General features: G+C 36.1%; 3 non-coding genes across 3 annotated transcripts; all 3 read left to right on the forward strand.

Annotated features, from left to right (window-relative positions):
• The first annotated feature begins 790 nt into the window (after window positions 1-790).
• On the forward strand, window positions 791-2,782 carry LOC117148992. The gene has a single exon (XR_004459992.1). It is a non-coding gene; the product is annotated as a small subunit ribosomal RNA (ribosomal RNA).
• Window positions 2,783-3,466: 684 nt separating this feature from the next.
• On the forward strand, window positions 3,467-3,647 carry LOC117148993. Its single transcript, XR_004459993.1, has one exon. It is a non-coding gene; the product is annotated as a 5.8S ribosomal RNA (ribosomal RNA).
• A 390-nt stretch (window positions 3,648-4,037) lies between these two features.
• On the forward strand, window positions 4,038-7,843 carry LOC117148962. The gene has a single exon (XR_004459963.1). It is a non-coding gene; the product is annotated as a large subunit ribosomal RNA (ribosomal RNA).
• The last annotated feature ends 95 nt before the right edge of the window (window positions 7,844-7,938 follow it).

Below are 7,938 nucleotides of genomic sequence, written 5' to 3' on the forward strand. Positions count from 1 at the left end.
TACAATAAAGTATATTATTATCCGTACAAATTTGTTTCTCAGTTCTATAGACACGGGACTTGGCTCCGCGGATAATAGGAATATACGCTTTATAGATAATATCGTTGAAACAAAAGTCAAGTTTCTATATATATAGAATAAAAATCGTTTCCATATATTATCGTTAATTTTTGGAGGCAGGCAAATATTAATTTATTACCTGCCGTATAGTTGGATTATTATATCGTTACGGTATAATACAAATATGGATTCTTATGAAAGAATATAAAATTATATATTAAATGTGGAAATATTATCATATGCGCTTGGTTTTATGTTATATATTACCAGAGATATATATGAAAAGAGATAAATTTTAAATTTATCTTCAAAATGCAAATGATTTAACTTAATATTTATATGGTTAAACAAAATTGTACATGTGTGGATACAATAAATTATGTATGTTGGAAATAAAATGATATTTTATAATGAATATGTATGTATAAAAAGATAAAATTATAGAAATATATATATTACAATAATTAGATGAAATTCTTGTTATATTGGTAAAACAAGTATAAATTAAAAATGAAATATGGATTACGAATGCTATATAAAAATGGCCGTAATCGAATGGATTTTTTTTACTTATATATTTAAAATTTTACCCAAAGGCGAAATATTGAATTTTATTCAATATAATAAAAATCATGGAATTATATAAAGTGAAAAATCTATATATCTATATATCTATTATATTGCTTATTTCGATTCAAAATATATGAATGGAATATGAAGGAAAAACATTATTCTGGTTGATCCTGCCAGTAGTTATATGCTTGTCTCAAAGATTAAGCCATGCATGTCTAAGTACACACGAATTAAAAGTGAAACCGCAAAAGGCTCATTATATCAGTTATGGTTCCTTAGATCGTTAACAGTTACTTGGATAACTGTGGTAATTCTAGAGCTAATACATGCAATTAAAACATGAACCTTATGGGACATGTGCTTTTATTAGGCTAAACCAAGCGATCGCAAGATCGTTATATTGGTTGAACTCTAGATAACATGCAGATCGTATGGTCTTGTACCGACGACAGATCTTTCAAATGTCTGCCCTATCAACTTTTGATGGTAGTATCTAGGACTACCATGGTTGCAACGGGTAACGGGGAATCAGGGTTCGATTCCGGAGAGGGAGCCTGAGAAACGGCTACCACATCTAAGGAAGGCAGCAGGCGCGTAAATTACCCACTCCCAGCTCGGGGAGGTAGTGACGAAAAATAACAATACAGGACTCATATCCGAGGCCCTGTAATTGGAATGAGTACACTTTAAATCCTTTAACAAGGACCAATTGGAGGGCAAGTCTGGTGCCAGCAGCCGCGGTAATTCCAGCTCCAATAGCGTATATTAAAGTTGTTTGCGGTTAAAACGTTCGTAGTTGAACTTGTGCTTCATACGGGTAGTACAACTTACAATTGTGTTAGTACTATACCTTTTATGTATGTAAGCGTATTACCGGTGGAGTTCTTATATGTGATTAAATACTTGTATTTTTTCATATGTTCCTCCTATTTAAAAACCTGCACTAGTGCTCTTAAACGAGTGTTATTGTGGGCCGGTACTATTACTTTGAACAAATTAGAGTGCTTAAAGCAGGCTTCAAATGCCTGAATATTCTGTGCATGGGATAATGAAATAAGACTCTGTTCTGCTTCATTGGTTTTCAGATCAAGAGGTAATGATTAATAGAAGCAGTTTGGGGCATTAGTATTACGACGCGAGAGGTGAAATTCTTGGACCGTCGTAAGACTAACTTAAGCGAAAGCATTTGCCAAAGATGTTTTCATTAATCAAGAACGAAAGTTAGAGGTTCGAAGGCGATCAGATACCGCCCTAGTTCTAACCATAAACGATGCCAGCTAGCAATTGGGTGTAGCTACTTTTATGGCTCTCTCAGTCGCTTCCCGGGAAACCAAAGCTTTTGGGCTCCGGGGGAAGTATGGTTGCAAAGCTGAAACTTAAAGGAATTGACGGAAGGGCACCACCAGGAGTGGAGCCTGCGGCTTAATTTGACTCAACACGGGAAAACTTACCAGGTCCGAACATAAGTGTGTAAGACAGATTGATAGCTCTTTCTCGAATCTATGGGTGGTGGTGCATGGCCGTTCTTAGTTCGTGGAGTGATTTGTCTGGTTAATTCCGATAACGAACGAGACTCAAATATATTAAATAGATATCTTCAGGATTATGGTGCTGAAGCTTATGTAGCCTTCATTCATGGTGGCAGTAAAATGTTTATTGTGTTTGAATGTGTTTATGTAAGTGGAGCCGTACCTGTTGGTTTGTCCCATTATAAGGACACTAGCTTCTTAAATGGACAAATTGCGTCTAGCAATAATGAGATTGAGCAATAACAGGTCTGTGATGCCCTTAGATGTCCTGGGCTGCACGCGCGCTACAATGAAAGTATCAACGTGTATTTCCTAGACCGAGAGGTCCGGGTAAACCGCTGAACCACTTTCATGCTTGGGATTGTGAACTGAAACTGTTCACATGAACTTGGAATTCCCAGTAAGTGTGAGTCATTAACTCGCATTGATTACGTCCCTGCCCTTTGTACACACCGCCCGTCGCTACTACCGATTGAATTATTTAGTGAGGTCTCCGGACGTGATCACTGTGACGCCTTGCGTGTTACGGTTGTTTCGCAAAAGTTGACCGAACTTGATTATTTAGAGGAAGTAAAAGTCGTAACAAGGTTTCCGTAGGTGAACCTGCGGAAGGATCATTATTGTATAATATCCTTATCGTTAATAAACATTTGTTATAATACAAATAAATACAATTTACCAAATAAAAATATTACAAAATGATTCCACGGAATCAAAAGTTAAAGTCAAAATAAAATGAAGATGGCTTTATTTTTATATGTGGGGCTTGGCAACCTCATAAAAAGACTTTAACATTATTAATGTTGTTGTGCGTATTTGTGGCAGTACCTACTACAACAATGGCGTTTCCTATAAAAACAAATTCTCGAAAATGGAAATCGAAGAAACTGAACAAAATTTGAAAGTAGAAGTCGAATTAAAATTAAAATAATTTTGAATGTGGTATTCAAAATAAGTGTGTGTGTATATGGACCATAATATACACGCGTTGCGAATATGTATTGTTCATCTATGTTATGAGCATACGTTGGCTAATGCAACAACCTAAAATATACAATGTTTGTACCTGTCATCCATCAGGTTAATGTTTTATATAAATTTTGCAGTATGTGTCACCCAAAATAGCAAACCATAACCAGATTTTTATGATACATAATGCTTATATGAAACTAAGACATATCGCAACATTTATTTTTAGGTATAAAATAAATTTATTGAAGGAATTGATATATGCCAGTAAAATGGTGTATTTTTAATTTCTTTCAATAAAAACAATATTGATATTATATAAAAATGAATTATAAAACTCTAAGCGGTGGATCACTCGGCTCATGGGTCGATGAAGAACGCAGCAAACTGTGCGTCATCGTGTGAACTGCAGGACACACATGAACATCGACATTTTGAACGCATATCGCAGTCCATGCTGTTATGTACTTTAATTAATTTTATAGTGCTGCTTGGACTACATATGGTTGAGGGTTGTAAGACTATGCTAATTAAGTTGTTTATAAATTTTTTATAAGCATATGGTATATTATTGGATTAAATAATGATTTTATTCATAATATTAAAAAGAAATGAAAAACATTATCTCACATTTGAATGTGAAAAAAGAAGAAATATTTTCTTTTTCAATCAAATAATACTGAAATGTCTAGCATAAAAAATTGAAATATTTTTCATCTAGAATTGTCTCTTATTAATGATTCGGAAAAAGAAAAATCTTGGTTTTGTTATTATTCTTCGTTGGTTCGTTAAATGGATAAAAAATAACTTTGCTTACAAGAACTATTGGAACTATTTATAACGAATTTAATTGATTGTTTTATCATTTATATATAAAGAATTTATGGCAAAAAATAGTTATATATACAACCTCAACTCATATGGGACTACCCCCTGAATTTAAGCATATTAATTAGGGGAGGAAAAGAAACTAACAAGGATTTTCTTAGTAGCGGCGAGCGAAAAGAAAACAGTTCAGCACTAAGTCACTTTGTCTATATGGCAAATGTGAGATGCAGTGTATGGAGCGTCAATATTCTAGTATGAGAAATTAATGATTTAAAGTCCTTCTTAAATGAGGCCATTTACCCATAGAGGGTGCCAGGCCCGTATAACGTTAATGATTACTAGATGATGTTTCCAAAGAGTCGTGTTGCTTGATAGTGCAGCACTAAGTGGGTGGTAAACTCCATCTAAAACTAAATATAACCATGAGACCGATAGTAAACAAGTACCGTGAGGGAAAGTTGAAAAGAACTCTGAATAGAGAGTTAAACAGTACGTGAAACTGCTTAGAGGTTAAGCCCGATGAACCTGAATATCCGTTATGGAAAATTCATCATTAAAATTGTAATATTTAAATAATATTATTAAGAATAATGTGCATTTTTTCCATATAAGGACATTGTAATCTATTAGCATATCCCAAATTTATCATAAAATATAACTTATAGTTTATTCCAATTAAATTGCTTGCATTTTAACACAGAATAAATGTTATTAATTTGATAAAGTGCTGATAGATTTATATTATTACAGAGCGTTAATTTCGGAATTATATAATAATTATCATTGATTTTTGTGTTTATTATATGCTCTTGTATGATTAACAATGCGAAAGATTCAGGATACCTTCGGGACCCGTCTTGAAACACGGACCAAGGAGTCTAACATATGTGCAAGTTATTGGGATGTAAACCTAATAGCGTAATTAACTTGACTAATAATGGGATTAGTTTTTTAGCTATTTATAGCTAATTAACACAATCCCGGGGCGTTCTATATAGTTATGTATAATGTATATTTTATATTATTTATGCCTCTAACTGGAACGTACCTTGAGCATATATGCTGTGACCCGAAAGATGGTGAACTATACTTGATCAGGTTGAAGTCAGGGGAAACCCTGATGGAAGACCGAAACAGTTCTGACGTGCAAATCGATTGTCAGAATTGAGTATAGGGGCGAAAGACCAATCGAACCATCTAGTAGCTGTTCCTTCCGAAGTTTCCCTCAGGATAGCTGGTGCATTTTAATATTATATAAAATAATCTTATCTGGTAAAGCGAATGATTAGAGGCCTTAGGTCGAAACGATCTTAACCTATTCTCAAACTTTAAATGGGTAAGAACCTTAACTTTCTTGATATGAAGTTCAAGGTTATGATATAATGTGCCCAGTGGGCCACTTTTGGTAAGCAGAACTGGCGCTGTGGGATGAACCAAACGTAATGTTACGGTGCCCAAATTAACAACTCATGCAGATACCATGAAAGGCGTTGGTTGCTTAAAACAGCAGGACGGTGATCATGGAAGTCGAAATCCGCTAAGGAGTGTGTAACAACTCACCTGCCGAAGCAACTAGCCCTTAAAATGGATGGCGCTTAAGTTGTATACCTATACATTACCGCTAAAGTAGATGATTTTATATTACTTGTGATATAAATTTTGAAACTTTAGTGAGTAGGAAGGTACAATGGTATGCGTAGAAGTGTTTGGTAAGCCTGCATGGAGCTGCCATTGGTACAGATCTTGGTGGTAGTAGCAAATAATCGAATGAGACCTTGGAGGACTGAAGTGGAGAAGGGTTTCGTGTGAACAGTGGTTGATCACGAGTTAGTCGGTCCTAAGTTCAAGGCGAAAGCCGAAAATTTTCAAGTAAAACAAAAATGCCTAACTATATAAACAAAGCGAATATAATACACTTGAATAATTTTGAACGAAAGGGAATACGGTTCCAATTCCGTAACCTGTTGAGTATCCGTTTGTTATTAAATATGGGCCTCGTGCTCATCCTAACGACCATAAAGAAGCCGTCGAGAGATATCGGAAGAGTTTTCTTTTCTGTTTTATAGCCGTACTACCATGGAAGTCTTTATAGTAGATGGGCTAGAAGAGCATGACATATACTGTTGTGTCGATATTTTCTCCTCGGACCTTGAAAATTTATGGTGGGGACACGCAAACTTCTCAACAACCAATATCCGCAGCTGGTCTCCAAGGTGAAGAGTCTCTAGTCGATAGAATAATGTAGGTAAGGGAAGTCGGCAAATTAGATCCGTAACTTCGGGATAAGGATTGGCTCTGAAGATTGAGATAGTCGGGCTTGATTGGGAAAAATAACATGGTTTATGTGCTCGTTCTGGGTAAATAGAGTTTCTAGCATTTATGTTAGTTACTTGTTCCCCGGATAGTTTAGTTACGTAGCCAATTGTGGAACTTTCTTGCTAAAATTTTTAAGAATACTATTTGGGTTAAACCAATTAGTTCTTATCAATTATAACGATTATCAATTAATCAATTCAGAACTGGCACGGACTTGGGGAATCCGACTGTCTAATTAAAACAAAGCATTGTGATGGCCCTAGCGGGTGTTGACACAATGTGACAAAGTGAAGAAATTCAAGTAAGCGCGGGTCAACGGCGGGAGTAACTATGACTCTCTTAAGGTAGCCAAATCTAATTAGTGACGCGCATGAATGGATTAACGAGATTCCTACTGTCCCTATCTACTATCTAGCGAAACCACAGCCAAGGGAACGGGCTTGGAATAATTAGCGGGGAAGAAGACCCTTTTGAGCTTGACTCTAATCTGGCAGTGTAAGGAGACATAAGAGGTGTAGAATAAGTGGGAGATTAGACCTCGGTTTGGTATCGTCAATGAAATACCACTACTCTTATTGTTTCCTTACTTACTTTTAAATCATTTCCTAGCCATTATACGGATTATATTTATTTTTGATGCAAGCTTCTTGATCAAAGTATCACGAGTTTGTTATATAATCGCAAACAAATTCTTTAATAAAACGATGATGTATTTTTGGAAAATTTGGTATAACTCCAATTACTCAGGTATGATCCAATTCAAGGACATTGCCAGGTAGGGAGTTTGACTGGGGCGGTACATCTCTCAAATAATAACGGAGGTGTCCCAAGGCCAGCTCAGTGCGGACAGAAACCACACATAGAGCAAATGCTGACTTGATCTCGGTGTTCAGTACACACAGGGACAGCAAAAGCTCGGCCTATCGATCCTTTTTTTAAAGAGTTTTTAACAAGAGGTGTCAGAAAAGTTACCGGGATAACTGGCTTGTGGCGCCTTTTACGTCCTTTTTGATGTCGGCTCTTCCTATCATTGTGAAGCAAAATTCACCAAGCGTTGGATTGTTCACCCATGCAAGGGAACGTGAGCTGGGTTTAGACCGTCGTGAGACAGGTTAGTTTTCTACTAATGACAAAACGTTGTTGCGACAGCATTCCTGCGTAGTACGAGAGGAACCGCAGGTACGGAAATGGCACAATACTTGTTCGAGCGAACAGTGGTATGACGCTACGTCCGTTGGATTATGCCTGAACGCCTCTAAGGTCGTATCCGTGCTGGACTGCAATGATAAATAAGGGGCAATTTGCATTGTATGGCTTCTAAACCATTTAAAGTTTATAATTTATTTTATAAACGACAATGGATGTGATGTGTAATTTGTAACATAGTAAATTAGGAGGATCTTCGATCACCTGATGCCGCGCTAGTTACATATAAAAGCATTATTTAATACAATGACAAAGCCTAGAATCAATTGTAAACGACTTTTGTAACAGGCAAGGTGTTGTAAGTGGTTGAGCAGCTGCCATACTGCGATCCACTGAAGCTTATCCTTTGCTTGATGATTCGATAAATAAATGATTTTTCCTGTAGCCAAAACACCTCGTCATCAATTTAGTGACGCATATGATATTGTCCCTATCATATAATTTTTGATATAAAGAC

The sequence above is a fragment of the Drosophila mauritiana genome, chromosome X (genome assembly GCF_004382145.1).
Source record: "Drosophila mauritiana strain mau12 chromosome X, ASM438214v1, whole genome shotgun sequence".
NCBI lineage: Eukaryota > Metazoa > Arthropoda > Insecta > Diptera > Drosophilidae > Drosophila > Drosophila mauritiana.